This window comes from Oncorhynchus kisutch, linkage group LG7 (assembly GCF_002021735.2).
Source record: "Oncorhynchus kisutch isolate 150728-3 linkage group LG7, Okis_V2, whole genome shotgun sequence".
Taxonomy (NCBI): Eukaryota; Metazoa; Chordata; class Actinopteri; order Salmoniformes; family Salmonidae; genus Oncorhynchus; species Oncorhynchus kisutch.
In genome coordinates, this window is record NC_034180.2 from 11135662 (window position 1) to 11155248 (window position 19587).

Genomic DNA, 19587 nt, shown 5'->3' on the forward strand with positions numbered 1-19587 from the left:
TTACTTTGCTGTTTCTTCTAGCTTGCTTTGGCACACGGACTCGTACATATGGTCCCTAGAAGAATGAGTGGAACTTAATGATGTTTGGGCTTTATTTTATATATATATATATATATATATATATATATATATATATATATTCATTAGTGTTAAGACGGCATTCTTGTGGAAGAGATGCAAGAATGCAAACGAGAACGTTTTGTTTGGCCACCTGTTTATGAAAATAACACTTTCCTGCATGTATTTGATAAATGAATCCCCTTAAAAGGATGATGAAGATTAGAACCTGTAATCTGCTACATTAGATACACAGTTCATTATTGATTCACTTCTCCTTTAGTTACTCGGGAGTTTATATTGAGATGAGCAAATCTATTTTCCCAAATGAGTCATGAAAAGCAATAAAATCAATGTTTTATAAAAGGTTTGTTTGAAAACCGTACTTTTTGGCATTGTTGACCTGTTATCGAAGCTTATGCTACAGTGTATTTGCCTATTTTTGTGGCAGACAGGAGGTTTGCTATAGGGGAACCTGTGGGAACCATTGCTGTTTTCCTGGCCATCGGGACACTTATCGTTGGTCTTCTCTAGTTTTTCTTGACTGGAGGGGGAGAGAGAGGTGAGAGGGAGAATATAACTTGGGCCTAGAGTTTTTCCTGGCTGTAAACTCTAGGACTATGTCAAGAGTGTGCAAAGTTGTCATCAAGGCAAATGGTTGCTATTGGAATAATCTCAAATATAAGTATTTTATGATTTTGTCCTCCCTCAATGTAGGAAATAGTATAAACCTCTTGACCGGGAGTGTATACTTTGAGACTTTTGACGCAGGTGTCCAAACTCTGACACCTGGTCCTGTGAAATGACATCTAATTGAATGATCCTGCTGATTAGAAGGCAGGCTTCGTCCTCATCATCATCATGGGGCTTTGGGTCATTTTAGATTTAATTTAATTTAAATTTTGCCTCTGTCATTCCCTCCGGTTTCTTTCAGGAGAACATCTGTTCTGTGCGACTGCTGAATGTGAATGCTGCTCACTGAACTGGAACAGGCGAGGCCCTCCTCGTTGTAGAGATGTGTTTGCGTCTGTTTATCGAGTGTTAGTAGAGATTGCAGTGCTTAAATGTGCTTAATGTGCATGTTATGAACTCTGTACGTTTAGAGTTTTGTCATATGTGTTTTGTATGGACTCCATTCGCTCTCGCACACACACATGCGCGCGCACATGTACAGTGTAGAGATTTGAGCCACCCAAAACATCTGCAGCTTCATTGGTGCTTGTCTGGAACCTCCACAGCTCTTTCTGTTGACTGAGCATTGTCCCAAAGGGAGCCTGCAGGTAACGCACGCACACACGCACACACACCACTGCTGTAAACGCACATAACCCTATCTTCACTGCTTCTTTCGGTACATCACGAGATAAAACAAGTCCAATTGCACCTCCCAAACTCCAAGACATTTTGAAGAATGGCTCCGTTAAGCTTGACTGGAGCTTCAGGTTCTCTCTGATGCTGGAGATCGTCAAGGTACATTTTCTCACAACTCTAGAGTGTTCATGCCGTATGAGTTACATCATGTCTACGGCTGTCTCTATGAGCTGGATACAAGGCAGACAAAACTGGGGTGGAAGTTCATATCAGTGCAATTCCCGTCTGTGGGGGATTTGGTTCTGTCAAACTGAAATGTGTGTGTGTGCGCGTGCATCTGCTCTAGGGGATGGACTACCTGCACCGCAGCCCCCTGGTCACCTGTCGTCATTTAACTATCCTAAAGGTGACCGACCATGGCCTCAGTCTCCTCAGAAGACCCCCCGACCAGGACGAGGAGGGCTGGTCCAATGAACACTGGACATGTGTAGGGTGTAGGGTTGCAAAATTCCGGTAACTTACCCACTTACCTCAGATTTTCCAGATTTTGACCAGTTTCCCTGAATCAGGAGGGAAAAGGCAGCTTGTCCAGAATCTTCCAATCAGGATTTCTGGAAAACCTTGGAATTTTTTAAACGTTACCATAAAAAGGGAGGGTACAGCGAGAGGGGCGAGAAAGAAGAAAGGAGAAGAGGGAGAAAGAGAAACAGTATAACTAACAATATGAGCTTTTCATACATTAAGCCCCTCTCTCTTCCCAGCCTTGCTGTGGAGGGCCCTGGAACTGCTGAGGGACAGCATGCCCTCCTCTGGCACCCAGAAGGGGGATGTCTACAGTTTTGGCATCGTCGTTCAGGAGGTGGTGTACCGCAGCGGCCCTTTCCACATCCCCAACAAACACCCTCAAGGTAAAAGTTATGTAGAGAGAGACCCCCATACCTCGCTGCTCTGGGGTGTGTTCTCTCCTCACTGTCTTATTCAACACTCTCTCTTTCTCTCTCCCCCCCAGACATAGTGGAAGGGGTCAAGGCCGGGGGGGGGGGGGGGGCGGGGGGCGGAAGTAGCCCACTCAGGCCCCACACGGACAGAGTGTCCAGAGGGTGTGGATGCTCTGCTGGGGTGCGTGCTGGAGTGAGAGGCCCAGTGATCGACCAGACTTCTCCTCCCTCAGAGTGACTGTAAAGAGACTCTGCCCCAGCGGGTGAGACACCAGAGTCCACAATCACATATACACCCCTCTTTGCCCTCAGAACAGCCTCCATTCGTCTCCAATCCTTTCCACGGTTGTGTCAAGTTGGCTGGATGTCCTTTGAGTGAGGGGGCCATTCTTGATGCACATGGGTAAACTGTTGAGCGTGAATAACCCAGCAGTGTTGCAGTTCTTGGCACACTCAAACCGGTGTGCCTGGCACCTACTGTACAACACACCATACAACGTTCAAAGGCACAGTGAGAATCGCAGAATGGTGAACTTACTAAATGACTGAGAGTTTGACTGTGTGATATTAGATTGCTTCTTGTGTAAATATCTTCTGTCTGGATTTGAATGATTTGGGTAATTTTGAGCTGCAATATGACACTTTTTGGGCAACCTGACCAAATGCACATAGAAATGTTAGTTATAGATCTGTCATTCTCATTTAAAGAAAGTCTAAGAAGCTGTAGATCTATTCTGTGTGCTATGTCTATGCTTCCCGTTTCTTAAGTTTCGTTTTTTGTGTCTTTTACTTTCGGTTTTGTATATCAGCCTCAAACATCTGAAAATATAGTATTTTTTATAATAGAAAATGTACCGTATTTCACAGCTATTTAGATGGTACACTGATTCTCTACACTATACTTGCTTGTTTTGTCATATAAATTGAAATAAGGCAAACTGAGGGAAATTTTTCAACCAGGAAATGGCAGAGCAATTTCAACATAGTGCCTCTTTAAATCCTTTGTCTTGCCCATTCACCCTCTGAATGGCACACATACACAATCCATGTCTCAATTGAAAATCTATCTTTAACCTGTCTCCTCCCCTTCATCTACACTTGCTTTGAAGTGAATTTAACAAGTGACATCAAGAAGAGATCATAGCTTTCACCTGAATTCCAAGAGAATTCTCTTCGATTATAATCACAGCCGTATATATCCCCCCCCAAGCAGACACATGTATGGCTCTGAACAAACTTTATTTGACTCTTTGTAAACTGGAATCCATTTATCCGGAGGCTGCATTCATTGTAGCTGGGGATTTTAACAAGGCTAATCTGAAAACAAGACTTTTATCAGCATATCGATTGCGCAACCAGGGGTGGAAAAACCTTGGATCATTGTTACTCTAACTTCCGCGACGCATATAAGGCCCTGCCCCGCCCTCCTTTCGGAAAAGCTGACCACGACTCCATTTTGTTGATCCCTGCCTACAGACAGAAACTAAAAAAAGAAGCTCCCACGCTGAGGTCTGTTCAACGCTGGTCTGACCAAGCTGACGCCACACTCCAAGACTGCTTCCATCACGTGGACTGGGAGATGTTTCGTATTGCGTCAGATAACAACATTGACAAATACGCTGATTCGGTGTGCGAGTTCATTAGAACGTGCGTTGAAGATGTCATTCCTATAGCAACGATTAAAACATTCCCTAACCAGAAACCGTGGATTGATGGCAGACCACTGCTTTTAATCAGGGCAAGGTGACTGGTAACATGACCGAAATACAAACAGTGCAGCTATTCCCTCCGCAAGGCTATCAAACAAGCTAAGCGCCAGTACAGAGACAAAGTAGAATCTCAATTCAACGGCTCAGACACAAGATAATACAAGGTATGTGGCAGGGTCTACAGTCAATCACGGACTACAAGAAGAAAACCAGCCCAGTCACGGACCAGGATGTCTTGCTCCCAGGCAGACTAAATAACTTTTTTGCCCGCTTTGAGGACAATACAGTGCCACTGACACGGCCTGCAACGAAAAAATGCGGACTCTCCTTCACTGCAGCCGAGGTGAGTAAGACATTTAAACGTGTTAACCCTCGCAAGGCTGCAGGCCCAGACGGCATCCCCAGCTGCGCCCTTAGAGCATGCGCAGACCAGCTGGCCGGTGTGTTTACGGACATATTCAATCAATCCCTATACCAGTCTGCTGTTCCCACATGCTTCAAGAGGGCCACCATTGTTCCTGTTCCCAAGAAAGCTAAGGTAACTGAGCTAAACGACTACCGCCCCGTAGCACTCACTTCCGTCATCATGAAGTGCTTTGAGAGACTAGTCAAGGACCATATCACCTCCACCCTACCTGACACCCTAGACCCACTCCAATTTGCTTACTGCCCAAATAGGTCCACAGACGATGCAATCTCAACCACACTGCACACTGCCCTAACCCATCTGGACAAGCGGAATACCTATGTGAGAATGCTGTTCATCGACTACAGCTCGGCATTCAACACCATAGTACCCTCCAAGCTCGTCATCAAGCTCGAGACCCTGGGTCTCGACCCCGCCCTGTGCAACTGGGTACTGGACTTCCTGACGGGCCGCCCCCAGGTGGTGAGGGTAGGCAACAACATCTTCACCCCGCTGATCCTCAACACTGGGGCCCCACAAGGGTGCGTTCTGAGCCCTCTCCTGTACTCCCTGTTCACCCACGACTGCGTGGCCACGCACGCCTCCAACTCAATCATCAAGTTTGCGGACGACACAACAGTGGTAGGCTTGATTACCAACAACGACAAGATGGCCTACAGGGAGGAGGTGAGGGCCCTCGGAGTGTGGTGTCAGGAAAATAACCTCACACTCAACGTCAACAAAACTAAGGAGATGATTGTGGACTTCAGGAAACAGCAGAGGGAACACCCCCCTATCCACATCGATGGAACAGTAGTGGAGAGGGTAGCAAGTTTTAAGTTCCTCGGCATACACATCACAGACAAACTGAATTGGTCCACTCACACAGACAGCATCGTGAAGAAGGCGCAGCAGCGCCTCTTCAACCTCAGGAGGCTGAAGAAATTCGGCTTGTCACCAAAAGCACTCACAAACTTCTACAGATGCACAATCGAGAGCATCCTGGCGGGCTGCATCACCGCCTGGTACGGCAACTGCTCCGCCCACAACCGTAAGGCTCTCCAGAGGGTAGTGAGGTCTGCACAACTCATCACCGGGGGCAAACTACCTGCCCTCCAGGACACCTACACCACCCGATGTTACAGGAAGGCCATAAAGATCATCAAGGACAACAACCACCCGAGCCACTGCCTGTTCACCCTGCTATCATCCAGAAGGCGAGGTCAGTACAGGTGCATCAAAGCTGGGACCGAGAGACTGAAAAACAGCTTCTATCTCAAGGCCATCAGACTGCTAAACAGCCACCACTAACATTGAGTGGCTGCTGCCAACACACTGACACTGACACTGACTCAACTCCAGCCACTTTAATAATGGGAATTGATGGGAAATGATGTAAAATATATCACTAGCCACTTTAAACAATGCTACCTAATATAATGTTACATACCCTACATTATTCATCTCATATGCATACGTATATACTGTACTCTATATCATCTACTGCATCCCTATGTAATACATGTATCACTAGCCACTTTAACTATGCCACTTTGTTTACATACTCATCTCATATGTATATACTGTACTCGATACCATCTACTGTATCTTGCCTATGCTGCTCTGTACCATCACTCATTCATATATCTTTATGTACATATTCTTTATCCCCTTACACTGTGTATAAGGCAGTAGTTTTGAAATGGTTAGTTAGATTACTTGTTGGTTATTACTGCATTGTCGGAACTAGAAGCACAAGCATTTCGCTACACTCGCATTAACATCTGCTAACCATGTGTATGTGACAAATAAAATTTGATTTGATTTGATTTGAATTCACCTGGTCAGTCTATGAAATGGAATGAGCAGGTGCTCCTAATGTTTTGTACACTCAGTGTATATCAAAGATGTCAGAACAAGAACACAGTGATACAGTATTGTAACACATTAACGGTCACCAAGATGTCTGAAGATCTTGTTGGTTCAACCCCATCACTCCCACCATAACACAGATAGGGATGTTTTTTTTTATTGTTGCACAGTTCCAGTTCAGTTTGTCAACCCTACTTGTGTGTTAAGTACCCTGTGCTCCCTTTAAATGTTGTAGTGTTGAGGGCAATAAAGGCCCTGTTGGGACTTAAGATCTCTGAGAGGGCCGTTGGGCACGTTACACACAGACTGGGTACAAATAATATTTGTTTCCTTTCAGACACTTTATCCGTGCGTGCCTGGCAGAGTAGAACCAATACAAATTGTCCCGAAATGTCCAACCATGCCCAACTGGCACCACAGGCAGACTGGGAGCAAACGCTCAAAGTATCTGAATAGCAAACAAATACTACTTGAACCCAGGTGCTGTAATAGAAAAGAACAACAGAGTTGCAGAGTGGCGGAGGCCCCGTTATACAGGTTTGGGGTAAAAAAAATAACGTAAAGGGCGACGTGACGGGCAGACTCCTGGGAGAGAGAGAGATAGGGACATGACGGGCAGACTCCTGGGAGAGAGAGAGATAGGGACATGACGGGCAGACTCCTGGGAGAGAGAGAGGGGGGGAAATGACGGGCAGACTCCTGGGAGAGAGAGAGATAGGGACATGACGGGCAGACTCCTGGGAGAGAGAGAGATAGGGACATGACGGGCAGACTCCTGGGAAAGAGAGAGAGGGGGACATGACGGGCAGACTCCTGGGAGAGAGAGAGATAGGGACATGACGGGCAGACTCCTGGGAAAGAGAGAGAGGGGGACATGACGGGCAGACTCCTGGGAGAGAGAGAGTGGGGGACATGACGGGCAGACTCCTGGGAGAGAGATAGAGAGAGGGGGACATGACGGGCAGACTCCTGGGAAAGAGAGAGAGGGGGACATGACGGGCAGACTCCTGGGAAAGAGAGAGAGGGGGACATGACGGGCTGACTCCTGGGAAAGAGAGAGAGGGGGACATGACGGGCAGACTCCTGGGAAAGAGAGAGAGGGGGACATGCCGGGCAGACTCCTGGGAGAGAGAGAGAGGGGGATATGGCGGGCAGACTCCTGGGAAAGAGAGAGAGGGGGACATGACGGGCAGACTCCTGGGAAAGAGAGAGAGGGAGACATGACGGGCAGACTCCTGGGAGAGAGAGAGAGGGGGACATGACGGGCAGACTCCTGGGAAAGAGAGAGAGGGGGACATGACGGGCAGACTCCTGGGAAAGAGAGAGAGGGGGACATGACGGGCAGACTCCTGGGAAAGAGAGAGAGGGGGACATGACGGGCAGTCTCCTGGGGGAGAGAGAGATAGGGACATGACGGGCAGACTCCTGGGAGAGAGAGAGAGGGGGACATGACGGGCAGACTCCTGGGAAAGAGAGAGAGGGGGACATGACGGGCAGACTCCTGGGAGAGAGAGAGAGAGAGAGAGAGAGGGGGACATGACGGGCAGACTCCTGGGAGAGAGAGAGAGAGGGGGACATGACGGGCAGACTCCTGGGAGAGAGAGAGAGGGCGACATGCAGTGCAGCACACACAACACACACAGTCTCTAGGGACAGGCACTGTGCATGCATCACAACAAGCATGAATCCTGCTCAGAGATAGAGAGAAATAAAGAGGGAGGGGAGAAAAGGAAAAGAAGGTAGCGTGGGGAGGGAGCAACATATAAGGAGAGGGGAGGTGCAGAGGAATGGGAGACATGTCAAATACACAAGCATATCCAGGTGACATCCAACCAAACTTCCTTTGAGCATCCAACTAATACCCTTTCCCATAGGAAAGGAAAGGCCTGTGCCCATGAGCGTGCCTTCATCTGTGCCTTTGACTGTGTGCGTTTGTTTGTGTGTGTTTGTCTGCGTGCATACTGTATGCGTGTATGTTTCTGTGTGTGCATGCATGTACAGTGCGTTCAGAAAGTATTCAGACCCATTCCCTTTTCCCACTTTGTTACGTTACAGCCTTATTCTAAAATGGGTTACAGAAATAAAAATCTCATCAATCTACAAACAATACACCATAATGACGAAGCGAAAACATGTTTTTAGATTTTTTTGCAAATTTGTTCCACATAAAACAGAAATACCTTAAGCAATTCAGACCCTTTGCTTTGAGACTCAAAATTGAACGCAGGTGCATCCTGTTTCCATTGACCATATTTGAGATGTTTCTATAACTTGATTGAAGTCCACCTGTGGTAAATTCAATTTATTGGACATGATTTGAATAGGCACAACCTGTCTATAAGGTTCCCACGGTTGACAGTGCATGTCAGAGCAAAAACCAAGTCATGAAGTCGAAGGAATTGTCCGTAAAGCTCCGAGACAGGATTGTGTCGAAGCACAGATCTGGGGAAGGGTAGCAAAAGAATGTCTGCAGCATTGAAAGTCCCCAAGAACACAGCGGCCTCCACCATTCTTAAATGGACAAAGTTTGGAACCACCAAGACTCTTCCTAGAGCTGGCCACCTGGACAAACTGAGCAATCGGGGAAGGGGCTTGGTCAGGGAGGTGACCAAGAACCCGATGGTCACTCTGACAGAGCTCCAGAGTTCCTCTGTGGAGATGGGAAAACCTTCCAAAAGGCACTCCTCCAATCTGGCCTATATGGTAGAGTGGCCAGGAAAAGGCACATGCCTGCGTTCTTGAAGTTTGCCAAAAGGCACCTAAAGACTCACAGGCCATGAGAAACAAGATTCTCTGGTGAAACCAAGATTGAACTCTTTGGCCTGAATGCCAGCATCATGTCTGGAGGAAAGCCTTTTAACGTCTCTATTTGGTTTGGTCAGGGTGTGATTTGGGGTGGGCATTCTATGTTTTGTTATCTATGACTTAGTTTAGGGCACCTAGCCTTTAGCTTCATGGTTTGTTTTGTAACATTTATAGTTTTGTTCTGCATCTTTTCTCAAATAAAATAATATGTACGCTCAACACGCTGCACCTTGGTCCAGTTCATTCGACAGCTGTGACAGTGATTTGATTGGGGTGAAGCCAAATCCAAACTGACCTCTCTTGAGGGGTGATTTGCTGCTCCAGGACAACCCACAGCTGATTGGCTAATTATTTTATACTTTTTTATCAAGGGAGGCCAAATGATTGCGGGCATCAATCAATCAAATGCTACGGCGGCAACATGTCATACTCTTTTGTTGCAGACAGCATCAGATACATGGGCTACACATACTGAGACAGAGGTGGCTCTGTTTCCCTCGATAGGATGATTTCTCCAGTGAGATTCAGCCACTAGTGAATTGACAGAAAAAAAATATTAGAGGTGTAATATGTACCTCCGTTCAAAAGTTTTGGGTCACTTAGAAATGTACTTGTTTTGAAAGAAAAGCTCATTTTTTACTGTCACACCCTGACCTGTTTCACCTGTCCTCGTTATTGTCTCCACCCCCTCCAGGTGTTGCTTGTTTTCCCCAGTGTATTTATCCCTGTGTTTCCTGTCTCTCTGTGCCAGTTCGTCTTGTATGTTCAAGCCTACCAAGGTTTTTTCCCCCCCAATTTCCTGCTTTGCCTTTTCTCCTTTTTCTAGTCCTCCTGGTTTTGACCCTTGCCGATTCGGGACTCTGTACCTGCCTGCCTGACCTCGAGCCTGCCTGCCACTCTGTACCTCCTGGACTCTGATCCGGGTTATGACCTTTTGCTTGTCCACGACCATTCTCTTGCCTTTGGATGTATTAAACATCTTAAACTCCAACCATCTGCCTCCTGTGTCTGCATTTGAGTCTCGCCTTGTGTCATGATAGGTTCAGGTTAATGAAGCATATAGAAGTGGACTAATTCCACTAGGACTAGGCAGATCATTCTGTAGATGGAGAAGATAAATCCAACTTAAACAAATGGGTTACTGCTTTTTGTATGACCCCTATCTCCTCTCATTTGTCTCTATTAAGGAGGATACATAAAAGCATATCAAGTGTACAACATTCTTGTAAAGTAGCGGCCATTTTAGTTGATTGGCCACAGCTGGAGCTTGGGATAAAAATAAGCTTGGCTGCATTATGACAGCTTTTTCTATTGAAGGCAATTTCTAAGTTTGTCCACTCTATACATTTTCGCCCTCTTTGTTTTATTGCAGGGGAAGGGACTTTTGAGGACATTCTGGCTTTTGGGAGAAGACCAATGAAAATGTTATGTTTTCTGTCATTTGATTTGGTCCGTCTCTCAGAAGTAAAAACTAAATCTCATATATTTGTATTTACTGTAACCTTCTTTTTTTCTTGTGGTTGCAATTTGTAGTTTGAGTACAATGTCAAGGATCACTGAGCAAATGCATGTTCTTGGAAAAACTGATGTAATATCAAAAGCTATCACCATTTCAATTCTTGGATGTTGTGTAATGTACAGTATTTTCTCTGCCTTTATGTTTTTTTATGACTTCTTATTTATTGGTTCACCTTTAAAGAGCCAACTTGATTCACTAGAGGTTTTATATATTTCTACATTTTATATATATACAGTGGGGAGAACAAGTATTTGATACACTGCCGATTTTGCAGGTTTTCCTACTTACAAAGCATGTAGAGGTCTATAATTTTTATCATAGGCTGCTTGCCTATTGTCCTGTAGCTCATCCCAGCCTTGTGCAGGTCTACAATTTTATCCCTGATGTCCTTACACAGCTCTCTGGTCTTGGCCATTGTGGAGAGGTTGGCGTCTTGTTTGATTGAGTGTGTGGACAGGTGTCTTTTATACAGGTAACGAGTTCAAACAGGTGCAGTTAATACAGGTACTGAGTGGAGAACAGGAGGGCTTCTTAAAGAAAAACGAACAGGTCTGTGGGAGCCGGAATTCTTACTGGTTGGTAGGTGATCAAATACTTATGTCATGCAATAAAATGCTAATTAATTACTTAAAAATCATACAATGTGATTTTCTGGATTTTTGTTTTAGATTCCGTCTCTCACAGTTGAAGTTATAAAAAAATAGGAAAAGTAGGAAAACCTGCAAAATCGGCAGTGTATACAGTAAATGTTATATACAGTAAATGTTATATACAGTAAATGTTATATACAGTAAATGTTTTTAAAATCTTATATAAGCACCCCAAAAAAACAATCACGCTCACTGCTTTGTGTGTTCATAACTATTTCACAAATAATTTTTCAGACTCAAGTAGAGGTGGAACATTTATGTTATGTGATTCACAGCATTTCTTTATTTGTTTACAACCAATTTGGATAGATTAAGCAACTAATGGAACTCTTTTATTGAGCAGTGACAATGGTAATTTCACTCTGTACCAGAGAGATAAGCTAATTCATCTTAGTTCACTTCCTAAAGGGGTGCAGCCTATGTCAGCACATTTGAATGGAAAAAACATTATTTTATCATTGTTTTGACTCAGTGGCAGATCGTTTAGGAGAGATCAATCGTTAGAAGGACTAAATTAGACTTGACAATAGCCGGCCATTCAGGCCATTGACCGAAAGCACACACGCACGCACACACACACACGCACGCACACGCACGCACGCACGCACACACACACTCACTCACACACACACACACGCACGCACGCACACACACACACACACACACACACACACACACACACACACACACACACACACACACACACACACACACACACACACACACACACACACTCCCCTACTCTCCTCTCAAGTACCCACCTAGGACCAGCTTGGCCATTAGGGCCACTACTAAAAGCTCTGGAGAATGCAGTCTCTTAATTACCGCCTTGAAATGGCTTTGAAGATTGGATCTTAATGTTGTTTCAAATTACAGTTGTTGAAATTAACTTCTTTTGATGCAACATTCTTCTCTCTTGGCCTTCGCTGCTGGTTTCAATGTGGCAAAACAAAATGAAGGACTTTGTTCCTGTCCCATGTTATTTTGGTTTCTGTCAACGTGGTTTCATCTGACCATGCATCACCTTTCAAGACTCATGTCTTCCCAGCAAACGAGTGACTGACAATACAATGAGTCATTTTAAAGACGATCTATGGGAAATTTAAACAGATCAGCCAGGAGCTTTTGAGCTTGCCAATAGTTACCGGGAAAACAACGATTAGAATTGGCATGCACTGTGAAACGTTTAGTTTTACACTAGATTTGGCTTGCATTTTGGATAGCAGCCGGATGCTACATTGATTACTATGGCAAGTTAAGATGATGCCAGCTGCTATGTGACGTCCATAGACCATTTCTAAAGGGGAAATGACTTATACACTTTTACTTCCTGGTCCTCCTTCCTGTGATTGCCTTCCCTGAAATGGGTTGCTTTCCAAATGGCACCCTATTACCTCAGCCTATAAATTGGAAACACCGTATAAGGAATCAAAAGTAGTGCACTTGATAGGGAATATAGTGCCATTTGGAACTCAGACATAGTCCTACTGATGCAACTAAACTCTTAAGTCAGCGTTTCTCAAACTCGGTCCTGGGGACCCCAAGGGGTGCACCTTTTGGTTTTTGCACTAGCTGATAATGAACTCATCAAGCTTTGGTTATTTCAATCAGCTGTGTGGTGTTCGAGCAAAAACCAAAACGTGCACCCTTTGGGGTCTCATTTTGGAAAACGCTGTCTTATGTACAGTGAGGGAGGAGGGACAAATGAGAGACCGATAAAGGTTAAAACCCTTACAAAATTGACTGATAACAGATGGCTTTAAAGGTTGCTCTGCATGCTTGAAGATTGTCCATTGAAAAGGTGGTCCCAGTGTATCATAGTCTAAGGTTATTTTATTGATCTAAAATGCCAGGCTTTGTATTTTTCTTCTAGCACTGCATTCACCCGCAGTGTGACTATTTAAAGGTGGCCTCTCTTTCTTATAGCACTGCGTTCACCCTCAGTGTGACTATTTAAAGGTGGCCTCTCTTTCTTATAGCACTGCGTTCACCCTCAGTGTGACTATTTAAAGGTGGCCTCTCTTTCTTATAGCACTGCGTTCACCCTCAGTGTGACTATTTAAAGGTGGCCTCTCTTTCTTATAGCACTGCGTTCACCCTCAGTGTGACTATTTAAAGGTGGCCTCTCTTTCTTATAGCACTGCGTTCACCCTCAGTGTGACTATTTAAAGGTGGCCTCTCTTTCTTATAGCACTGCGTTCACCCTCAGTGTGACTATTTAAAGGTGGCCTCTCTTTCTTATAGCACTGCGTTCACCCTCAGTGTGACTATTTAAAGGTGGCCTCTCTTTCTCTGTTTGTCTAATGTTGTGGTCTGGTCTGGTCAGGTCTCAAACCTTTATTAAACATTTATCAAACATATTTTTCATAAATGTTTTATTAAACATGGACCTTTATTAAACATTTACCCCCCTTTAATGTGTGTTATTTGATGTGTGTTCTTCAAAATATTTACAGTATGTTAATAGGGAACATTATTGCACCGACTATTGTTGTTTTCTAGACAAGGACCAGTCTTCTGTGATCCTTGATTCAAGACAGGTTTTTAGGAGTTGACGTTTCAAACGCATTAGGTGTCGGGTGGTACAGTACATTTAGTGTCCTGCCGAAATGACACATTATTCCCTACTTACCCATTGGACTCTGGTCCAAAGTAGTGCACTATGTAGGGTGCCATTTGGGACACACACCTAATACAATGATTAATAATAAGTACATGGAAGACCTATTATGGAAGTGTATCAAAGGAACGACTGCGGTGTGGTCTGAATGCAGCACTTCCTTTTAATTGAGTATCATTCAATGATTGATTTAGATACTTTCAAGTGGAACATTGGGTTTTAATACACACAAATGTCTATTTTAAAGCAGCCCGACTTCATTAAGAGAACGCAGATGAGGACGAATGAATCCCTAATAAGCAAACTCATGAATATTGGTCTCCATAGCAATAGCTGTGAAACAGGATATGAAAGTATAATTATGCACAAGGCTGATATGGGTTATGTGCTACACTTTAGAAAAGCAATTGATTTTCATTTAAAATGTGTATTACACCTATTTATTCTCAGGATGTTGTGGTTATTCTATGATACTGTAGTGAGAAAGATTTTTCATAGGTTTTTCCTAAGACCAGTAAGAAAACCAGTAAGGCCACAGTTTACCCTGTTTTTTTTGCATGGGCTGTGTCTCAATCCTCCACATCCGCCGACAACGCCCTTTCACATCTGTGGTGAAAGTTGGCAGAGCTAGAGCATGTTTGTCTGACCTTGAGATAACCCGAAAATCGGTCTTCTCACAAAGATCTCTGTAGTGTCCAAACGGTTTGACCTGCAAAGTATTGACCACGAGACTCTCACAAACAAGATGGCCTTGTCCGTTTTGCTCTAGGATGCCCTCAAGCCTCACAAGACTCGTCTGAAGGTCCCGATACCAGTAAAAAAAAAAAAAGGAATGGAAGCGTGTACGGAGATAGTTCAGTGCCTAAAATAAGGGGATAAATAATCCTGATATCTCTTCTATCTCTCAGATATAGGACAGACACTTCAGAACAAACTTCCTTTTGATTTTTTCAGGGGGGATTATCTGAAACAGAAATGCCAAATAAAAAATGTCATCCAATAATTTTGGGATATTTTTTTTTCTCTTAAAATTCAAAATCAAATAGCTAAATGATCCTTGGTATGACCATCTTAAAACAATTCCATACGTTAGACTGGGTCACGGTGCCCTGTCCCTGCCACGAGTAACAGTCAGACACAATTTGACCTGGGTTCAGATCGTACTTGTCTTCTTTCATGAGAGTTTGATTGAGCACTTTTGGAATAGTCCCAAAAGTGCAAAGTCCCTTCCCATCCTGCACTCTAGGCAGTTTAAATCAAATATTCAAACTGTTTGGAAGTAAACAGATACTACAGAACTCCACTGTAAGCCTTCAATCTCTTGTGGCAGACAACTGATGGCCCTTTAACAATTAGAGGTAATTTTGGGTTGAGAGGATTTTGTGTTTGGCTGTGAGTGCTTTTTCTGGGACTCACAGAAACAATTAGGTGCCATTGTTGTGAGAAAGGCCCAATCTTGAGGCACAAAATTCCATGAAGTTACCGTACATCATTACAAGTGACCAAGATTTGAACCCAGATCTCCTGCGCACCAGTAGAGCACATAAGCCTTTTAGCCAAAGCAAGGTAAGGTAAGGTTACTTGAGCATGGTTCACTCCACAACCCGCCTCTGTTACATCAGTTGCACATTGACATCATCAAAACATTCTTCCCCACCATAAACCTCATGCTGCTTCTTCCTATAGTAATATGCGTGATCATGTTCTCGATTAATCAGCCAGGCCAATTGAGTGAACCCCTTGAGTGAACATAGCAAATCGCCCATTGCCCAAGAATCGAACCACATCCTCCCTTTTCAAAAGCAACAGATGTGCCCGCCGACTGCCGCTCCTCTCTTCCTCACCTTTCCTCTCCGCTGCAGAGGGAAACACTCACATTACACATATGAATGACTGGTCTAAAAAAAACACTAGTCGGGCAAGCTTTTTCCCCCTGCTTAATTAAAAACTCTCAGCATGGTTAATTAATTCAAATACGTCCACAAATATGTACTCGATACCATCTACTGTATCTTGCCTAAGCTGCTCTGTACCATCACTCATTCATATATCTTTATGTACATATTCTTTATCCCCTTACACTGTGTATAAGACAGTATATATTTTTTTGAATTGTTAGTTAGATTACTTGTTGGATTATTACTGCATTGTCGGAACTAGAAGCACAAGCATTTCGCTACACTCGCATTAACATCTGCTAACCATGTGTATGTGACAAATACAATTTGATTTGATTTGATTTGACCGTGCTGCACTTGAGAGACAGAAAACGGTCCACTCCCCTGGTTGAGATAGAGATCCCAGGTATGTAGAATAGGGGTGGGAAAATCGGCTCCACTTTAATGCATTACTGGGGAGATGAAAGAAGAGCGTGAGAGCCGGGCTGTATACCAAAGGCACCCTATTCCCTAAATAGTGCACTGCTTTTGACCCGGACCCTAGTCAAAGGTAGTGTACTATGTAGGTAATAGGATGCGATTTGGGAACGCAACCTTTGTCTAGTGGTGGGAGGACAGCAGGGATGGTAGGTACCTATCAGATACTCAGGTAGTCACCCGCTATGCATTTATGCTCTTGTAACAGGGTGTTCCGGAACCACGCTCAAGTGAAGAGTAACCTTGCCTGAGACCTGAAGACTTGCATTGGCTCCCAGAGCTAAAACCTTGGCTTTAACTCTGTGAGCTAATATAGTCTTGTGGGTAGTAGTCTTGTACAGTATGTGAGTCGCTCCCATCCTCTTGTAACGTGGCAGACTTGCCTCATCTGGTAGAATCAAGGTGATAGAATCAGGGATGTAAGCAAAGTTGTCTTTAACAGAGGGATGAAAGTGAGAGACAAGTGTCAGTATTAGCATCACAATGCCCAACCCTGCGTTTCCCCCCACCCACCTCCCTCCCTTCCGTTACCCATCCACCCTTTTGTGTACGATGACAGGGGACTGCCTTCGTTTACCCTGACACGCCTTATCATTAGAGCGACACACTTCTCCGCATCTCCTCATCCCTTCACCGTGACGAGGTGAGCCATAAGAAAGGAAGCCGACGCCTGTTGTCCTGTGATGTGCAGCATGGCGAAATGAGGACGGGCGACCAACCATCTCACTCACAGGTGAGTGCTACTGTGCTTTCACTCTTTTCCTCTTTTCTAAAAAGGTGTTTGTGCCAGGAATTCTTTTGTTAGATCAAATGTATTCAAATCAAGAGTTGGATGAATTGGAATTTTCGTCTCCAATGACTACAGATGGTATCTGAATAATTGAACTCTATTATGACTTGCAGATTAAAATGAGCCGGCTGGTTAAATCTGGCAGATTCATATAGGTTTGGATGAATATGCGCAAAGTTACAGTTTGCAGCTTTATTACACATTTGATAACTCCATCGCTAGCTTTTTTTTTTTAACAGTTTCTTTTCTCACATTTGTTAAACCGGATGCCATTGGTTAGACATGTGTAATGTGTGCTTTACCATTGTCTTGCTTAGGTTCACTCTCTTTTTCTCACTGTGGCATAACCGTGCAGTTATGGAGCAGTGCACTCTTTGACAATTTTATTTTCTATATTGTCACATTTATTCCAGTCCCAGTTTATATCAATATCAGTTTCCACATTTCCTCAAGGAATGACACAATCCACAGCCATTACATGTGAATTGACCCCTGGGGAACATCCAGCATTTTTAATCTGTGTTAAATCTGTCAGCAATGAGTGTAATAAAACTCAGATAAACCGGCCAGGAGTCAAATTATGATTCAGTTGAATGAATCATTTTCAATTATTACTCATTATTCATGCTACTCTTCTGACAGAAAGATATCAAGTGATACTCTCAAAATGATCAGTTGTGGATTTACAGTTCCGTAATGACAAATATACTGCTAGACAATGTGGAACAAACCCTCGCTCCCAATAGAAAGTGAAGTCAAAACATACTTGCCAAGTCTACTGGCAGAGCAAATCATTAAGATTGACTCCCCTAATCTGTTTATTTTGGAAAATGCCATAGGAGTGCTCGCACAAAAATAACATGCCTCAAAAGTGCATTAATAGGCTAACTCCACTCCAAGGTCTTATTCACAAGGCACAAAACGGAAGAAACCTGGCTGAAATGGGACGATACGTTTTCTGTTTCTGTTTGCACAATCTTTTGAAACGCTGCACCCTAATGAACAACTGCAACATACAACCCCTCTGCTTTTGAGAGGTGTGTGGCTAGATTAAAAGGGACAAACAGGAAATGATCCGTGTCAGTCCTTAGTAAGGATTAGATAAGAGATCGAAGCTAGAAACAAATAGAGGACATCCAAAACCGTCTTCTCGTCCCTAGAGGGATGAGAGTGGGGAGCTATGTGCTGTCCACCCCAGTGGATTTTATTGAGCTTCAGGCTATTATGGGTTATATAGACTAATTGAGTGTTGCACCCCTCTGTTCATGGAAAGTAAATGTTTAATGTTGCTGGTTGTTCGCAACGTTGCATCGAATCCTCTCTGCAGTGTGTCACGAACCGGACAGAGTGGGAGGGTCGTCACAAGTGTTTCTCAAATGATGCAGATATATGGACACAACACTCGGCAGACAGGAAGACCAGCCTGATTACTACAAACAGACTGCGATTTTGGAGTCTCATAAGGTCCTGAGAACATCGATAAATGCCTTCTTCGGCACCCCCAAAAAATCTAGAGAGATTTCCCAGCAATGGGCGCCAACTCGTTCTGAGCCGAAGAGCTCTGCTTATAACACCACGCCACCGCAGTTCACCATGTCCTAGCAAGCCGCGAGAATACTTGATGATAGTTGATGGTAATAGAGCCTCCTTTTTAGTTATTTTGTCTTCAGCCTTCTCCAAACCATAGCCCTGACCTTTTAACCACTCAGGATGAATACCTAAATGTAACTCTTTGAAAACAAAAAGTTTATTGGTCGCCTACACAGATGTGCAGATTTTATCGCAGGTGCAGTGACATGCTTGTGTTTCTCGCTCCAACAGTTCATTAATAAAATAAAACAATTTAAAAAACTATACACATAATCACCCCCTCAACAAAAAAAAGAAAGACATATCAGATTGAGCCATGTCAGAGTGCGGAATATATATATATATTATATATGTGTATGTGTATATGTATATGAATAGAAAGGTGTGTACAGCAGTAGTTATATAGGATGAGCCATGACTATAGAATACAGTATATACATATAAAGTGTGTAAAACCGTATGTACACATTATTAAAGTGACCAGTGTTCAATGACTCAGTTTCTGTTTTAACCCTGTAACCACGAGTCAAAAATAGATGTTCATCCATAATAAACTCAGCAAAAAAACGGAAGTCCTTTTTTCAGGACCTTGTCTTTCAAAGATAACTTGTAAAAATTAAAATAACTTCACAGATCTTCATTGTAAAGGGTTTGAACACTGTTTCCCATGCTTGTTCAATGACCCATAAACAATTAATGAACATGCACCTGTGGAACGGTCTATAAAACACTAACAGCTTACAGACGGAAGGCAGTTAAGGTCACAGTTATGAAAACTTAGGACACTAAAGAGGCCTTTTAACTGACGCTGAAAAACACCAAAAGAAAGATGCCCAGGGTCCCTGCTCATCTGCGTGAACGTGCCTTAGGCATGCTGCAAGGAGGCATGAGGACTGCAGATGTGGACGGGGCAATAAATTGCAATGTCCGTACTGTGAGACGCCT